This window comes from Hemiscyllium ocellatum, chromosome 44, assembly GCF_020745735.1.
Source record: "Hemiscyllium ocellatum isolate sHemOce1 chromosome 44, sHemOce1.pat.X.cur, whole genome shotgun sequence".
Lineage (NCBI taxonomy): Eukaryota > Metazoa > Chordata > Chondrichthyes > Orectolobiformes > Hemiscylliidae > Hemiscyllium > Hemiscyllium ocellatum.
Window position 1 is genome coordinate 19,511,354 of NC_083444.1, and position 23,999 is coordinate 19,535,352.

At 48.4% G+C, this 23,999-nt stretch overlaps 1 pseudogene; it reads left to right on the forward strand.

Annotated features, from left to right (window-relative positions):
- The first annotated feature begins 22,180 nt into the window (after positions 1-22,180).
- LOC132835361 (U2 spliceosomal RNA) lies at positions 22,181-22,280 on the forward strand (annotated as a pseudogene).
- The last annotated feature ends 1,719 nt before the right edge of the window (positions 22,281-23,999 follow it).

Below are 23,999 nucleotides of genomic sequence, written 5' to 3' on the forward strand. Positions count from 1 at the left end.
GAGCTGAATATGTGTTGCTGGAAAAGCGCAGCAGGTCAGGCAGCACCCAAGGAGCAGGAGAATCAATATTTCGGGCATGAGCCCTTCTTCAGGAAAAAGAGCTCATGCCCGAAACGTCAATTCTCCTGCCCCTTGGATGCTGCCTGACCTGCTGCACTTTTCCAGCAACATTTTCAGCTCCACTCGCACGACAACACAACAGTACTGGGGGGGGCAATGACCTCAGCCGACACCTCGGAGATGGCCATGTTTACCGCTGCAAAGCCATCGGCAGTCTCATTAGCCAGCCTTTCCAAGGTGGAGGCCATATTGATCAGTTCCCTAGCAGCCTTAGCACTCCCATAGGCAGGGAAGGCGAACTTACAGAATCGCTCGGTCTCAGTGATGGACCATTTGGATTGAGGTGGATGCAGTTTGGGATGAACGCGGAGGGAACTGTAATGGTGAGCAAAACGTAGAACATAGGCAAGGGAGCAAGATCCAGACCAATATGGAGGGAGCCAAGGGTAGGCCTTGACAGCACGGTCAGAGTAATTCTCATTGTGAGGCCTCAGGTAATCAGTAGGAATTGAATTCCAAATGGTTTTGTACGTTTTCGCTATCGTCATGTTGACAACCTCAAGCTCAGAATATTCCAGAAAGGAACAATCGGCGGGTGGACGGGGTAAGGAGCAGGGAACGGGAACATTTGCTGGTTCCAGCATTCCACCCTGATGTGGAATTAAAACAAATCGCCCCCGTGGGCGTTCCTTCACCCGCGGTGTTTGTGAGGGTCAGAGCCAGAGGGGTGTATGTTAAAGGATGTAGTGAGGCCGGAACCAACCTTTATAGTTTTGCATGTTATAACCCGTGGTCTCCCAGGTGACCTCATCATTGGCAGCAGAAATGGTCTGGTCAGGGCCTCACATGAATGACCGGGGAGATTCTCTGTCAGACCGAACCCCCGCCCATCCCCCAAATGGATAAATGTGAGGATCTGTTCTGGTCCAATCACCATTCCACCATTTTGGATTTATTAAACGGAATGGGAATCAGGGGAATCCCCCCAATAGAGTGTGCAGGGATTCGAGTACACACCCAGCATTTCGAGATGTTATTTTGCTGTGTGTGCTGATAGAACATGGTGAGGTATGTATTAACATGGAACCCCGCGCCTACTCCGGGGAGCAGGACTGAGGGTGGCACAATTCATTTGGTGCTGCCCCCCAGTGGCTACCAGGCAAAGGGTGAAGGCAACAATAAACAGGAACATCCCGGAGCTTCCCGAACGGAGTTATACAATGGTTCAAAGGCTGTACCGCCCACACACAACAGCCCATGCTCTCGGGCCGTTCACAACAATTGTGCATACACGGACATCATCAGCAGGTCTCGAGAGGAGCTGAAAAATGTGTTGCTGGAAAAGCGCAAAAGGTCACGCAGCATCAGAGGAACAGGAGAACCGATTGCACCTCAGGAACAGGAGAATCTCCAAACCAAATGACTAGCCATGGGCATCCGCATGGGCCCCAGATATGCCTGCCTCTTCGTAGGAGATGTGGAACAGTCCATCTTCTGCAGAGACACTGGCACCACCCCACACCTTTTGCTCCGCTACATCGATGACTGTATCGGCGCTGCCTTGTGCTCCCACAAGGAGGTTGAACAGTTCATCCACTTTACCAACACCTTCCACCCTGACCTCAAATTTACCTGGACCGTCTCAGACCCCTCCCTCCCTTTCCTAGACCTTTTCAGTTCTATCTCAAGCGACCGAATCAACATGGACATTTACAACAAACCGACCAACTCCCACAGCTACCTGGACTACCTCCTCCCACACTGCCCCTGTAAAAACGCCATCCCATACTCCCAATTCCGTTGTATCTGCCGCATCTGCTCCCAAGAGGACCTGTTCCAATACCGTCCAACTCAAATGGCCTCCTTCTTCAAAGACCGCAATTTCCACCCAGACGTGATCAACGATGCCCTCCAATGCATCTCTTCCACTTCCCGCTCCTCCGCCCTTGAGCCCCGCCCCTCCAATCGCCACCAGGACAGAATCCCACTAGTCCTCACCTTCCACCCCACCAACCTCCACATACATCGTATCATCCATCATCATTTCCGCCACCTCCAAACGGATCCCACCACCAGAGATATATTTCCCTCTCCTCCCTGATCAGCGTACCAAAAAGACCACTCCCTCCGCGACTCCCTCGTCAGGTCCACACCCCCCACCAACCGAACCTCCACTCCCGGCACCTTTCCCTGCAACCGCAAGAAATGCAAAACTTGCGCCAACACCTCCCCCCCAACTAACCTCCAAGGCCCCAAGGGATCCCTCCATATCCGCCACAAAATCACCTGCACCTCCACACACATCATTTACTGCATCCACTGCACCTGAAGTGGCCTCCTCTATATTGGGGAGACAGGCCAGCTACTTGCGGAACGTTTCAGGGAACACCTCTGGGACACCCGGCCCAACCAACCCAACCACCCCGTGGCTCAACGCTTCAACTCCCACTCTCACCCAACCAAGGGCATGCAGGTCCTTGGACTCCTCCACCGCCAGAACATAGCAACATGAAAGCTGGAGAAAGAGAGCCTCATCTTCCGCCTAGGAACCCTCCAACCACAAGGGATGAATCTAGATTTCTCCAGTTTCCTCATTTCACCTCCCCCCACCTTGTCTCAGTTAAATCCCTCGAAATCAGCACCGCCTTGCTAACCTGCAATCTTCTTCTTGACCTCTCCGCCCCCAACCCCAATCTGGCCTATAACCATCACCGTGACCTCCTTCCACTTATCGCGTTTTAACGCCCCTTCCCCAAGTCCCTCCTCCCTAGCTTTTATCTTAGCCTGCTTGCATCTCCTCTGCCCAGGTCTCGACGAAGTCTGTCTGAAAAGAAAGCAGATGGTGAGAATGACCAACTAGTGTCTGGATATTTCTTCAGTTGTGACCAGTGTTTCCAGACTCCCCCTTCCCTCACATGTCAATACAGGTGGGTGTGACACCGCTAATGATAACCTCAGAGGGACCATTCTACTGAGGGGCGAAGCCTGGTTTAACGGGGAGAGTCTTAACCATAACCTTCCTACCCACCGATGGGACCTCCTCACAATCCTCTAATTGCCTCTGTTCATCCCTCCCTACCTTCCTGTTTGTCCCGAACTGTTTCCCACATCTCCTTCAGCTGGGTGCTCAGTTCAAGCACATAGCGATGTATTCTATCGCAGCGAGGGCCAGCATCGGAACCCTCCCATGATGATGGAATGGGGCAGTTACATTGCCCGACCTGTCATCGACTCGTAAGGGGTCAAAGCATTCGAGCGGCTTGTGGTGGACTGGAGTTTGTCAGAGTCCTGCATGGCCTTAGCAAGGGAGGGTTTAAGAGTTCTGTTCATTCACTCCACCATGCCTGAACTTTGTGGATGGTCGGGTGTGTGAAATTTCAGTTTAATGCCCATCAGCTGACATGTGGTTTTTACAACACTTACAGTGAAATGGCTCCCCGGTCGGAGTCAATCTGGGACAGCACCCAACTCCCCCACCTGGGAATCCCCTCCTCAGCTACAACCCTTGCCTCAGCATTAGCTGATCAGTTCTGGGTAGGGTAGGACCCGACCCACCTGGTAAATTGGTCAATAATCACAAGGTAATCCGTCTTCCCATGGATTGGGGAAGAGGTCCCATAAAATCCATTTGTACCTGCTCCCAGAGTGCCTCTGGGCGTGGCTGGGACCCCATTCAAATTTTAATGGGCCAGCCTGGGTTGTATTTTAGTGTCATCAGTAAACTTACTAATCATGCCCTTGGACATTCTCGTCCAAAACATTGATATCAATAACAAACAGCAATGGGCCCAGCCCGACCCTGAGGCACTCCAGTCTGACAAGCATCCTTCCACTATTACTCTCTGCTTCCTGCCATAAGCCAATTGTGTATCCAGCTCCCCCAGATTCGATACGATCTAATCTTCCAGAGCACCCTCCCTTGTGGAACCTTATCAAAGGCCTTCCTGAAATCCATATGGACTACGGCTTCTGCCCTGCCCTTGTCAAGTTTCCTGGTCACTTCATCAAAGAACTCTCACTACTCCATGTATTTATTATCTCTCAGAGTCTTCTCAAGTAACTTACCCACCTCAGATGTTGGATTTACTGGTTGGTAGTTCACATGTTCATCTTTGTAGCCGTTCTTGAATAATGGCACAATATTCACGACCCTCCAGTTTTCAAGGACCTCACCCGTATCTGAGACATGCCAACATTTTTCCAGGTGAAATCCTCAATATCTCTTGTCATCCAGGATTCCCTATTCCTGCCACCCAATCCTTTCACCCTCACAGGAACATACACACCTTGTACTCCAGCAATATCCATTTTAAAGGCCTCCCACTTGCTGGAGTTCCCTGAACCTGCAAACAAACTGCTCCAACCAACCCCTGTAAGCTCTTGTCTAATTCCATCAAACTTCACCTTCGCCCAATTCAGAACTTGAACCTGTGGATCAGTTTGGTCCCTCTGCATAACTATTGTGAAATGAATAGAACCATGGCCACTGGTCACAAAGTGTTCCCCCACTGTTCTATGCTCTGTGTCCCCTCTGTGACCTGTCCTGCCCCATTTCCCAAAAGGAGATCGAGGTTTGTCCCTTCCTGAGTAGAACCCACGATATACTGCTTGGGGAAACCTTCCTGAATGGACTTAAAAAATTCCTCCCCATCTCAGCCCTTTACGCTATGGCATTCCCAGTCTCTGATCTGAAAATTAAAATCTATGTCAGCCCTATTGCTCCTGCAAGTCTCCCCAGTCTCCCTGCATTTTTGTTCCTTCAATTCCCGTTGACTGTTTGGGATCCTATAATGCAACCCCAATAACAACACCATTCCCTTCTGATTTCATAGCTCCACCCACAAAGCCTCACTGGATGACCCTTCAGTTATTTCATCTCTGATGACTGCTGTGATACTCGGCTTAATCAAAAATGTATCTCCCCCTCCTCTCCTTACACCCTCTCTGTCCCACCTAAAGCTCCTGTACCCTAGTACGTTAATCTGCCAGTCCTATCCCTCCCTTAGCCATGTTTCTGTAACGGGTACAATCTACCAGCCTCACGTACCTATCCACTCCCTGAGTTCATCAGCCTTCCCGGTCAGCCCTCTTGCATGGAAGTAGATACAATTTAATCCAATAGGTATTCCTCGCTCCCTGTCATGTTCCAGTCTGACCTGTCTCTTCAAATTCCTCTTTCTGATTCCTGTATCTCCTTGAGCCTCACATTTGCCTCCCTGCTGTTGAGGATCCCACCCCTTTGCCAATCTAGTTTAAACCGTCCCTTGGAGCATGAGCAAACCTGGCTGCCAAGATATTGGTTCCCTTCCAGTTCAGGTGTAACCCGTCCCTCTTAGACAGGTCACCACTGCCCCACAAAAGATCCTAATGATCTCCAACTCTGAATCCCTGCCCCTTACACCAATTCTGTAGCAACACATCCATCTGCCGTATCCTCCTGTCCTTCCCCTCACTAGCACGTGGCATTGGAAGTAATCAGGCGATTATCACCAATGAGCTCTTGGTTTTTAATGCTCTTCCTTGCGCTCTATAATCATTCTGCAGGACCTCATCCCTACTTCTACTTCTGTTATTTGTGCCAACGTGAACAATAACTTCTGGCTGCACACCTTACCCCTTGAGAACATTCTGCAGCCGCTCTGAGACATCCTGGACCCTGGTGCCTGGGAGACAACACACCATCCTGGATTCCCATCAGCACCCACAGAATGCCCAGTCTCTGTCCCCCTAACTATCGAGTGTGCTATCACTAAGCTCCTGTTTCCCTTTCCCGTTTCCCGCTCTGCCCCAGAGCCAGTGGGATTGCCACCGACCAGGATACTGCTGCTTTCCCCTGAACGGTAACACACCTACCCCACCCGCCCCCAATAGGTTCCCAAACGGGATACTTGTTTGCGAGGGGAATGGCCACAGGGGATTCCTGCCCTAACTGCCATCTCAGCTGCTGTCAGACTGAAACGGAATGTTAAAAGGACGTTACCGGAGCTTCCCTGGATTTTTTACTGAGCTGCTGCTCTCTGAAACCTCCCGAAACAAAGCCTTACTGCTCACACTGCTGCCAACACATTGTCCAACAGCACAGCTCTCTCCCCCCACTCCTTATATGCTTTAGTTAGAGAGGGAGGGAAGGAGGGGGCATAAATTTGAGGGAGGGAGTAAACATTTTCGGGGGAAGCAGGGCATTACGAGGCTGCGGGGATTGCAGAAACAGATCACGGGGGAAGGAAACTTGGGTGAGAGAGGGAACACAGGGATGATGGGATAAAGAGAACATGGGGGAGGGGAGACAGACAGCAGGGGGAGGGGCAAAGGAGATCACAGGGAGGGGACATTGTGGGGAAGAGAGAGCAAGCTGGGAGGGGGAAGAGTGTGTGAGTGGGGGAGAGGAGGGCAGGGGAAGCTGAGAAAGAGCGCGCAAAGAGGGGGAGAAAGGACAGTGTGGGGAGGGGGAAGGAGAGTGTGGGGAGGGGGAAGGGAGAGTGTGGGGAGGAGGGAAAGGAGAGTGTGTGAGGAGAGGAGAGTGTGTGGGGGGAATGGAGAGAGTGGGGATGGTGAAAGAAGAAGGTAGGGAGAGGGGAAGGACAGTGTGCGAAGGGGAAATGTAGCAGCCCCCTTGATGCTAAAACATTGGTGGTCATGGACAGCTATATCCCCAACAATTTCCCCATCAAACAAAGGAGAGCCCAGACAGAAAGGCAGTGGGTCTTGCTACACAAAGAAACCAACAGGAACAAGCCACCCAGACAAAGCACAAGAACAAAGAATATTTACAGCCCAGGATCAGGCCCTTCGGCCCTCCAAGCCTGAGCCGATCCAAATCCACTGTCTAAACCGACTGCTAAGCATCTGTATCCCTCTGCTCCCACCTACTCATGTATCTGTCCAGACACATCTTAAATGAATCATTCGTGCCTGCCTCTACTACCTCTGCTGGCAACGCATTCCAGGCACCTACTTCCCTGAGTGTAAAATACTTTCCATGTGTATCCCCCTTAAACATTTCACCTCTCACCTTGAACACATGACCTCTCGTCATTGAGTCCCTCACCCTGAGAAAAAGTTTATTTTTATCCACCATGTCTGAAACCTTCATGATTTTGTAAACCTCAATCAGGTCCCCCCTCAACATCCTTTTCTCTAATGAAAATAAACCTATCCTACTCAACCTCACTTCATAGCTAGCACCTTCCATACCAGGCAACATCCTCGTAAACCCTCTCTGCACCCTCTCCAAAGCGTCCACATCCTTTTGGTAATGTGGCGACCAGAACTGTACACAGTATTCTAAATGCAGCCGAAACAAAGTCTTGTACAATTTTAAAATGACCTGCTAGCTCTTATACTCAATACCCCGTCCACTGAAGGCAATCATACCATATGCCTTCTTGACCACTCTATCCAAATGTGTAGCCACTTTCATGGTACAATGGACCTGAACTCCCAGATCTCTCTGCTCATCATCTTTTCCCAAGGCTCTTCTGTTTACAGTCTAGTTTGCTCTAGAATTAGACTTCCCAAAATGTATCACCTCATATTTGCCTGGATTGAACACCATCTGACACTTCTCTGCCCAACTCTCCAGTCTATCTATATTTTCCTGTATTCTTTGACAGTCCCCTATGCTTTCTGCTCCTCCACCAATCGTCGTTTCATCTGCAAACTTATTGAACAGTCCAACAATGCCCTCTTCCAGATCATTTATGTACATCACCATCAACAGTGGCCCAGCACTGATCCCTGTGGAACAGAACAGTCACCTTTCTCCATTTCGAGAATCTCCCTTTAACTACTAGTCTCTATCTCCTGTTGCTCAACCAGTTCTTTGTCCACCTAGTGAGAACACCCTGCACACCATGTGACTTCACTTTCTCCATTAGTTTACCACGGGGAACCTTATCAAATGCCTTATTATATATGACATCGACAGCCTTTCCTTCATCTACCAACTTGGTCACTTCTTCAAAGAACTCTATTAAGTTGGTGAGGTACGATCTCCCCCACACAAAACCATGTTGCTTATCACTGATAAGCCCATTATTTTTCAAATATAAATAGATTTTATCCCTCAGTACCTTCATCAGTAACTTCCCCACCTCTGACGTCAGGCTCACTGGTCTGTAGTTATCTGGAATGTCCCTACAACACTTCATGCACAGGGGGACAACATGAGCACTCTCCAGTTCTCTGGCACTTCTCCTGTGTTAAGAATGTGACAAAGCTATCTGTTAGGGGCCCAGCTATTTCCTCTCTCGCCTCCCTCAGCAACCTTGGATAGATCCCATCCGGTCCTTTGGGATTTATCCACCTTAATATACTTGAGCCTACCCAACACTTCTTCCCTCCTTATGTCAATGTGATCCAGAGTAAATAAACTTGTACCTTTAATCTCAAAATTCATCATGTCCCTCTCCTCATTGAATACTGATGCAAAGTAATCATGGAAAATTTCACCCATTTTCTCATTTTCGACACACAGCCTTCCTCCCTTATGCTTTAGTGGACCAACTCTTTCTCTCGATACCCTCTTGCTTCTTATACATGAAGAAAAGGCCTTGGGAATCTCCTTAATTCTGCTCGCTAAAGTTATTTCATGAGCCCTTTTAGCCCACTTGATTCCTCGTTAAAGATTGGTCCCACCCTCCTGATATTCCTCCAAGGCCCATTCTGTTCTTTGCAGCCTGGACCTTATGGATGCTTTCCTTTTCCTCTTGGCTAGTCGCACGATTTCTCCTGTCATCCACAGTTCACGAATCTTGTGTTTTCTATCCTTTGTTTTCAAAGAGGCATGCCTATCCTACACTATCTTCAACCTATCTTTGAAAGCCTCCCACACAGCAAATGTGGACTTCCCTTCAAATAGCTGCTCCCAATCCTCATTTCCCAGCTCCTGTCAAATTTTGATATAATTAGCCTTTGCCCAGTTTCGTACTTTACCCTCAGGACCACTCTCATCTATATCTATGATTGACAGAGATTCAGACAATTAACGGATTCTCCGGATTGGTCCGAACTATAGAACGTTATGAAAAACCATCGACCAAGGCACAAAAACAGGGTTCACCTGCAGACGGTTTTCTTAAATCTTCTGGAGGCGTTCTGAGGAGACCAGCACAGCAAGGGTCAGAGACCAGCTGACCAACCAGAGACCAGCTGACCACCCAGAGAGAGAGAGTGAGGGAGAGAGAAACCAGCTTCACAGACCCGGAGACTGAGACAGAGAGAGACAGATAGAGAGAGGGAGAGAGAGAGAGAGACAGAGTGAGAGAGAGAGAGAGAGGGGGCCAGACAGACAGAGACAGAGCGAGAGAGATAGATAGACAGAAAAATAGAGAGAGACAGAGACAGAGAGAGTGAGAGGCAGAGAGAGGGAGAGACTGCGTATATCTCCAATCGACTCAGGACTTAAAGTGCCAGGAGGATTACAGATAGCATGCCTGTAATTAAAGGGTATTGTAACATGTTTCCTGATAAAGAAGGGACTGTGTATATTGGGATTGGCTCATATTTGTACTGATTTGACCGTTTCAGTATTGGGGACACCTGGGCACATTCATTCAGATCATTCCCGTTGGAGTTGTCGAACTTGTTTTAAGGAGGAATTGGACAACATCTTCATCTCTGGAATTACCTCATGAACTTCCACTGAGCTGTCTCCAAAGCAATTATATCCCAAAATTGTTTGCAAAACTCCAGTTGAGATTGTTGTCCTGCCTTCTACACTTGCAGCAACACTCCCAGACCTTTATACTCTATTCTGTTTATAATAAATGTCAAATCTCCATTTGCCTTCCTTGTTGGTCGCAGAAGATGCAATGATCAGAGGGAGGTCAGTGATGTATCTGATGGACAGTGACAGTAAGAGGGAGGTCAGTGATGTATTTGGATGGACAGTGACAGTAAAAGGGAGGTCAGTGATGTATCTGATGGACACTGAGAGTAAAGGGGAAGTTAGTGATGTATGTGATGGACAGCGACAGTAAGAGGAAGGTTAGTGAAGTATCTGGATGAACATTGACAGTAGGAGGGATGTCAGTGATGTATCTGATGGTCATTGACAGTAAGAGGGAGGTCAGTGATGTATCTGATGGACAGTCAGAGTCAGGGGGAGGTCAGTGATGTATCTGATGGACAGTGACAGTCAGGGGGAGTTCAGGGATATATCTGATGGACATCAACAGTAAGATGGAAGTCAGGGATGTATCTGATGAACAGTGACAGTAGGGGGATGTCAGTGATGTATCTGATGGACAGTGACAGTAAGAGGGAGGTCAGGGATGTACCTGATGGAGAGTAACAGTAAGGGGGAGGTCAGTGATGTCCCCATTGTTGGAGGTTCATCTTGTTCACTGAGACCCCTTCCCTCAGGAAAGGCAGTATGCTGTCCTTACTTGGACCTTCATATGACTCCAGATCCTGGAAAATTGGGAATGGGGAATAAATGCTGACCCCGCAGTAATGTACACATTCAGTGTGTGAGAAGAATCAGTGAGGGAAATGTTCTTGTTTAAAGTGGGCAGCTCCTAACCGAGAGGACAGAAGGACAGCTCGGAGACATATTTTCACACTTGGAATGAACTGTCTCGATGCAGCATCAGTTGAAATAAATGTCAAAAATCACACAACACCAGGTTCCAGTCCAACAGGTTGAACGTGTCCACCCCAGTCCCACACCAGCACCTTCACATCATGAAATAGGGTGTGATCTCAGGATGGGGCTCATGATGTTTGAGTGGACAGTGTTATTGCTGGCAGATTCCAGTTTCTGCTTTTATTATTTCATTATCACGTAACCCCCCTCTGTAATCAGGATTACACTTGTTATTGTAATGGGTTTGTTCATTTCCAGAAATGTGTAAAACAGCAACAAAGCCGAGCAATGCTGTCACCTTGATCTCCCCAAGGAGCTCCCACACAGTATAAGGCAGCGTCTCTGGGAATGCATCAGCTCAGAGTCTCAAACAAGGAGCTTGTCAGCTGCCTGAAGGGACAGCTCACCTCACACAGAAAAATGCATCGGCCAATTGATCACGTGCAGAAAGTATTCTACACCATCCTTGCTTTTACTGGCATCCCAGGTATGGTGCTATGACAATTGAACTTGTTTTAATTTGCTGCTGATCTGCTCTCTGGTTTTACCGTTTGAACAATAACGTCTCCAGCTCACTGACTGGTCACCCTTATCCAGACACCGGGACAGTGCCAGCAATTCACTGAGCAGCATTCTCGGTACAATCCTACACTGACAGAGACTCCCAACCTCACTGCTGCTGCAGCATTTTCTGTTCTCAGTGTTGTGTCATCTGTTCCAGTTTGATATGGCTTCAAGGTATGAGGAGAGATCAGGCAGGTTAGTTCTGAAGAAGGGTCACTCGACCCGAACTCTGTGCTCTCTCCCACAGATGCACTGGGCCTGCTGCGCTTCTTCTGATTTCATTCCGTAAATGAAGCCAGGTTGATGGAGAATTTTGAAGGTTAAGGGATGATCTGAGTGAAGTCCAACAAAATATTAAATGGAAAACATGAACTATTTCTACTGGTTGCAGATTTAGAACAAAGGATCATAGTCTGTGAATGGGGCTGAGAGTGTTCAGGAGAGATGTCAGAAAGCTCTTCTGTGCACAGAGGGTGGGAAAGGTTTGGAACTCTCTTACACACACACAGTCATGGATGCTGCATCAGTTGGGAATTTTCAATCTCAGATTGTTCTTTTTTTTGGCAAAGCAAAAGAATTGAAGAATTTGCGCCTTGTTCTGATTTGTAAAGCTTCATCTACCATCGCTTCCCGAAATTCTCTCCTCACACTCTTTGGTCAGGAGATTGAAATTTTGACAGATTGCCCTCCTGGTCCCTCCACATTGAGATGTTGGTGGGTAGATTTACAGTGTAAATATTACAGTCAAACTAAAACTCCCACATTGTCATTAAGGGAGTCCTGTCTGCTCTGCTGTATTGCCCATGTTTAAGATTATATGGTGTAGTTGTGTTTGAAATCTCACACAGGTTCTGGTGCCCTGTTTTATAATCCTGCCATGGCTCCGATCAGGGTCGTGAGAAACAAAGCTCACTCACGTCAATAATTTCAGTCTGAGACAAGTTCTGAATCAGTAGAGTCATTTATTTCACACTTGAAAGTGGGTGTGATGTCCACAAGGCAGGGACAAAACACACTGAATTCAACAAATACTCGATATTTATATAATTTGGTTCCTACATATTTTTTCTTACTTCATTGTTCCCCCCCCCGTTTACATCCTCCACTTCCCTAAGACCGGTACCCATTACTCCTGTTTATCTCTTGTCTTATCCGACCTTGTCTGTGACAAAATGCTTATTCCTGTTCTCACAAGGCCATTTGACCTCATCCTGCTGTGGGCACATCCTTGCCTTACCATTATCTACTCCCTCCATCTGTGCTGCCCCTCACAGCATCTTATCACTAAGCCCTTTTAATTGGGGCTTGTTCCTCTGTTTCTCTAAAAGTTGGAAACAGATGTTTATACCGAGTGTTTATACAGGCATATTTAGTTTCACTGCCTCTCTTCACAGCATCTTACCATTGTTTTACAGTCCCGTTTCTTTCTTGCATGCATTTTTAGCTAATACCAAAAAAAATGCATTTCCTCGACATAGTTTCCATTCTTGTTGACTCAGCTCTTGGCTGAAACAATTACACACTGATGTGAGTTCATTCACCTTGTATCAGAAATTATAATTGCAGAATTGCAGAAGTAACATTAATTTACCTATATACCACAGGATTAAGTCCAATGACAGGATCAGGGGATAACTGTTTCTCTGGAGGAGGGAAGAGTTTGGATTATTGACAGTCCAATTGCTAGTCCTATAACTGACTTGGGATTGAGGATTCTAATGGGGTTCTGTACCTTACCATGCAACCAAAGAAAATCATAGACTTCCTTCTGCTCTCCTAGGAGGAGTTATGAGCTCAATATCTGTCTAACCTCGAGAACGTCGAGACTGACTGGGCTGGAGGTCAATCTGGAGTGAATGTTAAAGTCTGATACTCAAACCCACTCACTCCCAACCACTCCCAGTCACACAGTGCATGGGAATTTGTTGGTAAAACCTTATTGCTCTCTGGAATGGGTAGGTGGTATTTCTGATCAATAATTTGTTGTTTCTTTTCCCATTTGTCTCCCACAGTAAATTTGCTAGCAGTTACAGTCCTTTCCATGCAAAACTGTGGTGTTTCCCCTTGCACTACCCGTTACCTGGTGTTTATGGCAGCTGCTGATCTTATGGTCATTATTACTCAGGCTATACTGTGGAGATTCCGTTTCTATTATTACCCGCAGTCTTTCCTGAACATCACTCCTGTGTGCAGTGTTATTGGGGCACTGTGTCGTGCTGCCACGGACTGCTCTGTCTGGTTCACCGTCACTTTCTCCTTTGACCGATTCGTGACCATTTGTTGTCAGAAGCTGAGAATAAAATATTGCACTGAGAAAGCTGCGACTGTGGTTCTGGCAACAACCTGCACCCTGTTCTGTCTGAAAAACACCCCCTTTGCTTTTGAATATGAGCCTGTGAGGATAATCAACAATGTGCCATTCTACTGTAAAACAAAGCTAAGCTACTATACTGAGACTTGGTGGATGGTATTAGATTGGCTCGATACAGTTTTAACCCCTTTGCTGCCATTCGCTTTAATTCTGTTGCTCAATGCTCTGACAGTCAGACACATTTTAGTGACCAGTCGAGTCCGGAAGAGGCTGAAGGGTGAGAGCAAAGGAGAGAATCACAGAGACCCAGAGATGGAGAGCAGAAGGAAGGCTGTGATTTTACTCTTCACCATCTCTGGGAGCTTCATCCTCCTCTGGTTAACTGTTGTTATGTATTTCTTATACTATATCATTCAAGGAAGAAATCGTGACGACTCGCCTTTTCTAGATCACTTCAGTGCAGTTGGTTACATGCTGCGGAACCTAAGCTGTTGCGCAAACACATTTATTTATGCAGCAACATTGTCTCAGTTCAGAGCGAAGATCAGTAACGGAGTAAAATACCTGGTTACACGGATTCCTTGTGTTGTGAATAAATAAAACTCCTCAGTGAAGCCCACAGGAGGGTCCGACTGTTTCCAAACCATGAAATGATTTTGTTTTATTCACTCGTGGGATGTGGGTATCACTGACTGAGTCTGTAGTTACTCCCCATGCCGAATTGCCCCTGAGAAGGTACTGCTGAGCTGCCTTTAACACTGATGGAAGAGCAATATATTTCTAAATGAGGATGGTGAGTGACTCAGAGGGGAATTTGAAGGGGGTGATGTTCCTATCTTTCTGCTGCCCTTGTCCTTCGAGGTGGAAGTGCTCGTGGGTTTGGAAGGTGCTGTGTGAGGATCTTTGGTGAATTTCTGCAGTGCACCATGTAGTTGGTAAACAGTGCTACTACTGAGTGTCAGTGATGGAGGGAGGGGATGTCTGGGGATGTGATGCCAACCAAGCGGCTGCTTCATCCTGGATGTTGTTTTTTGTCTTGTGGCAGAAACCAAAACAAAGCAGCTGCTTAGTTGGCACCACATCCACAAACACCCACTCCCTCCACCACTGTTTCTCAGCAGCAGCAGTGTGGACCACCTACAAGATACACTACAGAAGTTCACCAAAGGCCCTCAGACAGCATCTTCCTAACCCACAAACTCTACCATCCAGGAGGACAAGAGCAGCAGATAGATGAGAACGGAAATCCCTGCAAATTCACCTCAAAGCCACTCACCATCCTGACTTGGAAATATATCACCGTCCCTTCACTGGGTCAGAATCCTGGAGCTCCCTCCCTAACAGCATTGTGGGTCTACCTTCACCACACGGACTGCAGTGGTTCAACAAGGCAGCTCACCCCGACACATTATGGTGGAGCAACTGGGAACAGGAACAGATCCCCCACATCTCATGTACAAAGTAATAATGGTTGAGATTGACAGTCGAATTTAGGATTAGGAACATCATCGAAAAATTGAACTTGAGCATCAGGTCAATAAGAGTGTCAAAGAATAGATAATGATAATAGATTGGCAGCTGATGTAAAAGGTTGGTCACTATGCACATCGGGTAATGGGAATAAGACAAGGACTAATTCTGTCCCAAAATTGCAAATGTCGGTCATTCACACTGACATGAGGTAATAAATGAGAAATTTAGATTTGTTTTCTGGGGGATAAATAAGATGGGACAGCCACAGGGAGAGCTGTGGGAGCAGAGTCCCTGTGTATATTAAAGACTGTGGGAGAGAGATCCTTGTGGGAGCTAATTACTGCAGAAGCTGGGATCTGGACTGAAAACAAAAAATGCTGGAAATCACAGCGGTCAGGCAGCATCCATGGGGAGAGGGCAGGCTAATGCTTTGAGTTTATCTCCATCAGAGATAGATCGGTGATCAGTCGGGGAATCAAGGGTTACAGGGAACAGGCAGGAAAGTGGCTGTGAGGAATGTCGGATCAGCCACGTTCCCATGAATGGTGGAACAGGCTGGAGGGGCCAAATAAGTGGCAGGTCTGAGGGGAGCACTGAGGATAAAAGGGAGCTTGGTGTACAAGTCCATAGATTGCTGAAGCTGTTAGCACAGGTAGACAGGATGGTTAAGAAGGCATACGGGAATATCGAATATCGAACACAGAATCTGATGAGACCCCAGAATGTTGCGATCTTATAAATGAGGCTTTCCTGAGAAATTGGAGACCATCACACATTCAGGTGTATGGGAAATGGGCAGCAGGTTATCAACTTGTATTCCCGGTGGGATGTGGAAAGGAAATGTTGTGGATATAAATTAGCAGGAGGAGGTTATTTGGGAGTAAGGAGAACTCATGTCAAAATCCAAGAACATTTTTATTGGCCTGAACTGTATCAAGATGTAGTCGAATTTTGGAGGACATTTCATATGTGTCAGGAAATTGGAAACTTTCAGGCAGTGATAAAGCCAGCAACTTTAATATCAATTCCCGCATATTGGGAACATTTTACAAGGGTGTTAATTGATTGGGTAGTGTTGTACCAAAATTAATAAGATTCACATTTAGAAGTTAGTAAATCAAATTTATTAAATCAAAACCTATTGGGAGGGGCAGTGTGATTGTGCCCCTAACCGTGGAACTTGACCAGGCCGTCCCTCCTTGAACATCGGGGACAGCAGTTTTTATAGTCTGGATGGCGCGTACAACAAAAGACCGCGAAAGATGGTTTCTTGTGTTCTGTACATGCACACACAGAGATCGCCATTGTGTTCTGTAAGTATTTCTTGTTTCGTTCATTCCTGTTTTCAGTTCCCCCCTTGTGGTCCGAGACATGCAGGAGCATGATGAACAGACCGCCACCATCCAGTAATAATCAGTGGGGTAGGATTATAATCATGAAACTGTTTCCCTTCCTGCTGGATATTATCAGCCTCCAGGCGGATGTGATCCGCTTGGTCAGTTATATTGTCTGAGGTATTCGGAATGTATGTGCCGCACTAGGCCCCAATAGCAGCACAGGGGCCACCTTGTGCCACTCGCAAATAGGAGAAAGTGAGGACAGCAGATAGTGAAGATCAGAGCTGAAAATATGTTGCTGGAAAAGCGCAGCAGGTCAGGCAGCATCCAAGGAGCAGGAGAATCGACATTTCGGGAATGAGCCCTTCTTCATGAATGAGGGCTCAAGCCCGAAACTTTGATTCTCCTGCTCCTTGGATGCTGCCTGACCTGCTGCGCTTTTCCAGCAACATTTTCAGCTCCACTCGCACGGCAACACAACAATACGGGTGGCAATGACCTCAGCCGACACCTCGGAGATGGCCATGCTTACCGCTGCAAAGCCATCGGCAGTCTCATTAGCCAGCCTTTCCAAGGTGGAGGCCATATTGATCAGTTCCCTAGCAGCCTTAGCACTCCCATAGGCGGGGAAGGCGAACATACAGAATCACTCGGTCTCAGTGATGGACCGTTTGGATTGAGGTGGATGCAGTTTGGGATGAACACGGAGGGAACTGTAATAGTGAACAAAAGGTAGCACATTGGCAAGGGAGTAAGATCCAGACCAATATGGAGGGAGCCAAGGGTAGGCCTTGACAGCACGGTCAGAGTAATTCTCATTGTAAGGCCTCAGGTAATCAGTCGGAATTGAAGTCCAAATGGTTTTGTACGTTTTCCCTGTCGTCATGTTGACAACCTCAAGGCTCAGAATATTCCAGAAAGAAACAATCGTTGGGCGGACGGGGTAAGGAGCAGGGAACGGGAACATTTGCTGGTTCCACCATTCCACCCTGATGTGGAATTAAACGTCCCCATGGGCGTTCCTTCACCCGCGGTGTTTGTGAGGGTCAGAGCCAGAGGGGTGTATGTTAAAGGATGTAGTGAGGCCGGAACCAACCTTTATAGTTTTGCATGTTATAACCCGTGGTCTCCCAGGTGACCTCATCATTGGCAGCAGAAATGGTCTGGTCAGGGCCTCACATGAATGACCGGGGAGATTCTCTGTCAGACCGAACCCCCGCCCATCCCCCAAATGGATAAATGTGAGGATCTGTTCTGGTCCAATCACCATTTAAACCATTTTGGGTTTATTAAACGGAATGGGACTCAGGGGAATCCCCCCAATAGAGTGTGCAGGGATTCGAGTACACACCCAGCATTTCGAGATGTTATTTTGCTGTGTGTGCTGATAGAACATGGTGAGGTATGTATTAACATGGAACCCCGCGCCTACTCCGGGGAGCAGGACTGAGGGTGGCACAATTCATTTGGTGCTGAGTAGAGTCTGAACCATAACCTTCTTACCCACCGATGGGACCTCCACACAATCCTCTAATTGCCTCTGTCCATCCCTCCCTCACCTTCCTGTTTGTCCCGAACTGTTTTCCACATCTCCTTCAGCTGGGTGCTCAGTTCGAGCACATAGCGATGTATTCTATTGCAGCGAGGGTCAGCAACGGAACCCTCCCATGATGATGGAATCGGGCAGTTACTTTGCCCGACCTGTCATCGACTCGTAAGGGGTCAAAGCATTTGACCGGCTTGTGGTGGACTGGAGTTTGTCAGAGTCCTGCATGGCCTTAGCAAGGGAGGGTTTAAGAGTTCTGTTCATTCACTCCACCATGCCTGAACTTTGTGGATGGTCGGGTGTGTGAAATTTCAGTTTAATGCCCATCAGCTGACATGTGGTTTTTACAACTCTTACAGTGAAATGGCTCCCCGGTCGGACTCAATCTGGGACAGCACCCAACTCCCCCACCTGGGCATCCCCTCCTCAGCTACAACCCTTGCCACAGCGTTAGCTGATCAGTTCTGGGTAGGGTAGGCCCCGACCCACCTGGTAAATTGGTCAATAATCACAAGGTAATCCGTCTTCCCATGGGATTGGGGAAGAGGTCCCAGAAAATCCATCTGTAACTGTCCCCAGAGTCCCTTTGGGCGTGGCTGGGGCCCCATTCTAATTTTAATGGGCCAGCCTGGGTTGTACTGGGCACACGTCACACAGCGGTGACAGAATCGAGTGAAATCTCTGCCCATGCCCTTCCACCACCATTGCTTCCTGATGTTGGTTATCATAGCATCACGCCCCCACCTGGGAAATGCCAATGTGTAATTACAGCCTGAGAAGGATCCTTTTATCCCCACTTTCAGCTCACCCCAGCCTCTCTGACTCTCACTGTGTCTGTGTCTGACCCCATTGTGTTCAAAGTGATACAATGCCACCCCCTGTTGGCCTCCCTCTGCCACTGCACAAGAGCAGGTTTTTTTTCTCTCGGGACAATTTGCTCCTGCCCCTGTCCATTCCATTGTCTGTAAACTGCAGGCCCTGTTCCCTGTCCAAATTAATTCCAGCAATAACAACCCCCCCGGCCCTGACTTTACCCCCTCATATTTTATGCCCCCATCTTGCAGTGTCCACTATTTTACGTCTCTCACTTTTGCCCTTCACAATCCCACCGCCAACAATTTTGCCCCCTGCCAATTGTGCCCAGAGCTGGGGGAGTCAAAAATGGGGGGTGGGGGGAATATATTTTCTCTCATTTTGTCCCGCTCCATTTTTTGTTCCTCCCCAGGTTTTTGAAACTGCCCCAATTGAGCAACTTCCTCCCCCACCGACCCCACCCCCCGGTTTTCTGCCCTGCCATTTTTGCCCATCCCCAGAGTTGTTACCCCCACCCAACTCTTGCACTTTCCCCCAAACATTTTGCCCCCCACCACCTTGTCCTGGTCTAATTGCCCTTTCTCCATCCTGCCCCCACTGCCATTCCTACCTGCATCCCCCCACTGGATATAAAAGCCCCCTCTGTGTCTCCATCGTGTACAATAACCGTCTCCCTCCCCTCCCCCCTTCACTGGGCCCTCGCCCCTGGGCTGGAGGGGGTGGGGCACGGGGAGGATGCACACTGACTGACTGGCCTTTAAGCTGCGTGCTTTTTCATGCACAGCAAGATCCCATGCTCCCCCTCCACCCTCCTCAGTGAGAAAGGGGCTTTCTCTCCCCCACCCCCACCCCCATTGGGACAGCAATGGGAGACACAGGGAACAGCAAGATCCCACTGTGATAACAGCATATGCAGCACCAAGTGCTACTGAGTTCAAATCTACCCTGGGACAGGAACAGCAGGACAGAGGGAGGGAGGGACAGATAGGGAGGGGGAGAGAAAGCGAGTGAGATGAGGGACAGAGAGAAAGGGAGTAGAGAAAGCGAGTGAGATGAGGGACAGAGACTGAGGGAGGGACACAGAACGAGCCAAGGACAGAGAAAGATCCCAGGGAGAGACAGAAGGACAGAGATGGGGAGAGAGAGAGAGGCACAGTGTGAAACCAGGGAAAGAGAGAGAGAAACACCCAGGCAGAGAGAACAAAGGACAGAGAAAGATCCCAGGGACTGAAACTCCCAGGGAGAGAAACAGGGGACAGACAGGAGAGCGTGTAAAACCCAGGGAGAGAACAGGACAGAGAACAAAACACTTAGGGAGGGGTAGACAGGACAGAGAGAGAGACAGAGACAGACAGAGAGAGAGAGAGAGAGACAGCCAGAGAGAGGGAGAGAATGAGGGAAGAGCAGCCACAGGAGAGAGATACAACAGACAGCTAGTGAAAGAGGGGGTTGATGGTACGAAGCAGATAGAATGATCCTCAGGCAGGAACAACAAGATCCCGCAGGGGTGACACAGAAAGGGGTGTGGGGAGAGGTTAGCAGGGAGGTTGGAGATTGAACAATCCAACAGTTCCTGGAAAGATTGAGGAACCAGAGAGTTGTAGGAAGGGAATCTACACGTGAATGTGAACAGGGAGGAGATGGGAAGGATGGGGATTGAAGGAAAGATGTGAGACAGACAGAGACAAAGAGAGTGAGCTGGGGACACAAAGGGAGAGGTGGGAGCTAGACAGCGAGAGGGAGGCAGTGACATCTGTGGGATCAGACTGTGCAGCAGCTCCCTCTCCATCTTTCTGCCCCTTTGCCCCCAGCCCAGAACTTTCTCATTGTGATAAATATCCTACTAAGACGGCCTGAACCCCACAATTCTAATGCCTGTGTGTGTGTGTGTGTGTGTGTGTGTGTGTGTGTGTGTGTGTGTGTGTGTGTGTGTGTGTGTGTGTGCAAATGAACAAGGAGACAGGCCGGTTTCTGATTGTTCTCTCTCTCTCTCTCTCTGACTGTTTCTGGTTCTTGTCTGACGATTCCAGGCGGCAGAAATGATTTGATTCTCTCAGTCTCTGCACCGTCCTGAGGTTCAGCTCCCGGATCCAATCTCCTCCTCTGGGAACTGACAGAGACAAATAAAAATTGATTTGAAATAAAATCCAACAGTGGTACTAAAAGCACAGCAAGATCCCACTGCTCTTTGGCCTTCCACAATCTCTCACTTTACTGTGATACTGGTTCAGTTTAATTATTGCATCATTAATGCATTGCATCACATCACAGCAACATCGAAACACAAAGTAATCACAATAGACCAGTTAACCAGAGGCTAGAAATACATACAGCAAGATCCCACTGCAGCAGTGTGACATCAGACAGATCGTGTGTGTCACTGGCATTGGTTAAGGGTTTGATTCTGTCACCAAGACAACAGAGGAACCAACCCAACTGTTCAACAAATTCCAAACACTTGTCCCTCTGTTCGCCCCTCTCTGTAACCCTCACTCTCTCTCCATCTCTGATACCTCTTTCTGATACTCCCCACCCCGTGTTCCTTCTCTCTCTCTCTGTTCCTCCTAGCTTACTCTCCATCTCTGAGATCTCTCTGTTCCCTCTCACTCGCTCTCTCTGTCCCCTCTCTCTCCATCTCTGAGATCTCTCTTTGTGTATTTCTCTCTAATTTAATCCTGTACACTGTAATTTTTATTCCCCTCCACTTTAAATAACGACGGCTCATTTATCATCCTACCCTCTCTATGACCCACATTCCTCTGACATTGTGACAAGACTTTACAGAGGGTCAGATATTTTGGGTATTATTTCCCTCCTCGGGAGTCCTGCCTCACAGATCCTGCAGGTTAACCAGTTTGTGTCACAATCCCAAAACCCTGGTTACTTTAAACCCAGGCTTCAAACCCATTTTAAAAACGACAGGGCCACAATCTGACAGGACCCAATTAACCAGAGGGCCCTACAAACCAGGCCTCCACACTCCCCCCAACCCCGCAGTGGAGAATAAACCTCGGGGTTATAAACAGACCACCTCTCACCTGGGCCCCACAGGCTGCAACCTGGCAACCAGGCCTCAGGCCTCTGGCCCGTGCTCTCCTCTGGAGTTTGCTCTTGTCCAAGGCTTTTCTGGTCCCAGGCATTTTGGATCTTCACTTTCCAGCTTTCCCAACAAAGGTTCTTTTGGATAAAAGGGAGAAAAGATAATTTAGGGAGGTCGGGGCGGTGAGCGAGAGCACTTTGATGCAGAATTACACAGCAAGATCCCAGGTTTAAAAGCGGCCCCTGCACCCCCCCATAACCCATCCCCAGTACATTGCAGACTGTCACAACAACATCAAAATACAAACAAATCAGAAGACAGCAATTAACCAAAACAAACACATGCACCAAACAGGGAGAGCTGCATGTCCTCAACAGCGACAGAGAAAACAGCTCATTTTAAGAATAAATCTAAATAATTCTTGTCCACATTTATCTTCACTGAGCCTATCGCTTCTCGGCCTTTTGGCTAAGATCATGTGTAGTTCTGTTCTTGTCAGTTTTGGCTGGGAAAATGTGTAGTTCCTGAGGACCAGAGGAAGAGATTCTGCTCGAGAGCAGCAGGTTCGACGCTGCGGACGTGCGCTGGCGGGGGGAGAAACCACGGGGATCGAGTTGGGAGTCATTGGAGCTGCTGGAGATCATCGCTGGATCGTGATTGGACGTTGGTGGATCATTTGGTTGTGCTGACCTGCTCTTGGTGGATCTTTATGCTGGATTCATTTTTTTATCTCAAAATATACTTTATTCATAAAATAAATCTTTGGTACCTGTACAATTTGTCATGTCGTTCACAGACATATACATTGCAATAAATCTTTGATACCTGTCATGTTGTTCACAGATATACACATTGCATGTCTTAACCTTACAAATAAACAGATTGAATTAATCGAATTTACAGTTATCATATTTATAGTCCCTTTATTAATCATCCAGTCTCTTATTATTTAGCTGTGGCTTCAGCGGAACCCACCTAGTGAGTGGGTGCCCTGTTATATGATAGCAAAGGAACCTTCTTTAACCCCCAGTTTATGGGGTTACCATTGTCCATTTGACTGTCCTGTCTCTGGGGTAGCTGTCTGCATCCCCAAGGTGAGCACGAACTGCTGGACCTTTGCTGGGCTGAGGTAGCTATCCAGCTCCTCACTGGGGTCATTTACCCGCTCTGGTGTCATTGGGCCAAGGCAAGGGTCCGCACCGTCCAGTTCTGTGTCTGATAATGGTACTGTCAGAGGATCACAGCTTTCAGTTACCTGTAGTTGTGGGGCAGTGGGTAACCCCTGGTTCTCACTGGGTGGAGGGTGGACTTTGGGGGGTCTGTTGTTTCCTGGTTGGGAGGAAATGCCCTCCTCATTATCTACGGTGCTCTGTCTCTTCTTCTGTTGGTGGTGACCTTCTTTGCGCCCGTCTTCCCCATCCGAAGCGCTGTCTGTCTCTCCCTCATGCAGCTGTCTTTTCCCCCTTTGCTGGGAGGCTTTGGGGGCCTGGCAGGATTTTCTCTTCCTGTTTTTAACAGGTATCCACTCCTCTGCCTTCTCGATTCCCTCCTCCTCCATTGCTTCCATCTGCCCAGCTAGAGCTAGGATCAGCTGCTGTGTCTCCCCGCTGGCTGCTGCCTCCTCCACTCCAGCCTGTTCTTCTTTCTGGGTGTCACCAGTCTCCGTTTCCCTGCTGTCTGGGTGGACCTTGCTGGTCTTTGGGGGTCCACGGATCACATTGCCACCTCCAGCCATCTGTGTGTAAGTGGGGGCCCCCCCCCGTCTTGGGCAGGTCTTGTACATGCGGCCCCCCTCTCCACACAGGTTGCAGCTCTTCCTGACACTCCTTAGTCAGGTGACCCTCCTGTTTGCAATTCCTGCAGATGGTCACCTTACAATCCGCCCCCACGTGTCCCGCCTTCCCGCAGGTTCGGCACACTTTCGGCTGCCCTGCGTATGTCAGGGAGCCTCTGCTCCCTCCAATTGTGAAGCTCGAGGGTGGGTGGAGAATGTTCCCATTACCATCAACCCTCAGAGTTACCCTGACCTGCCGCTTACTGGTCCAGATCCCAAAGGGGTCGATCACATCAGTGGCTTCTTCCTCAACTTGGACGTACCTTCCCAGGAAGGTCAGGACATCAGCCGCTGGAACATAGGGGTTGTACATATGGATTGTAACAACCCGACTCCTCTGTGCAGGAAGCACATACAATGGGACCGCCGACAAGATGGAGAATAGCGGCTCCCCTTCCTTCTCCTTGAAGACCTTCAGGAGCTGCTCACACTG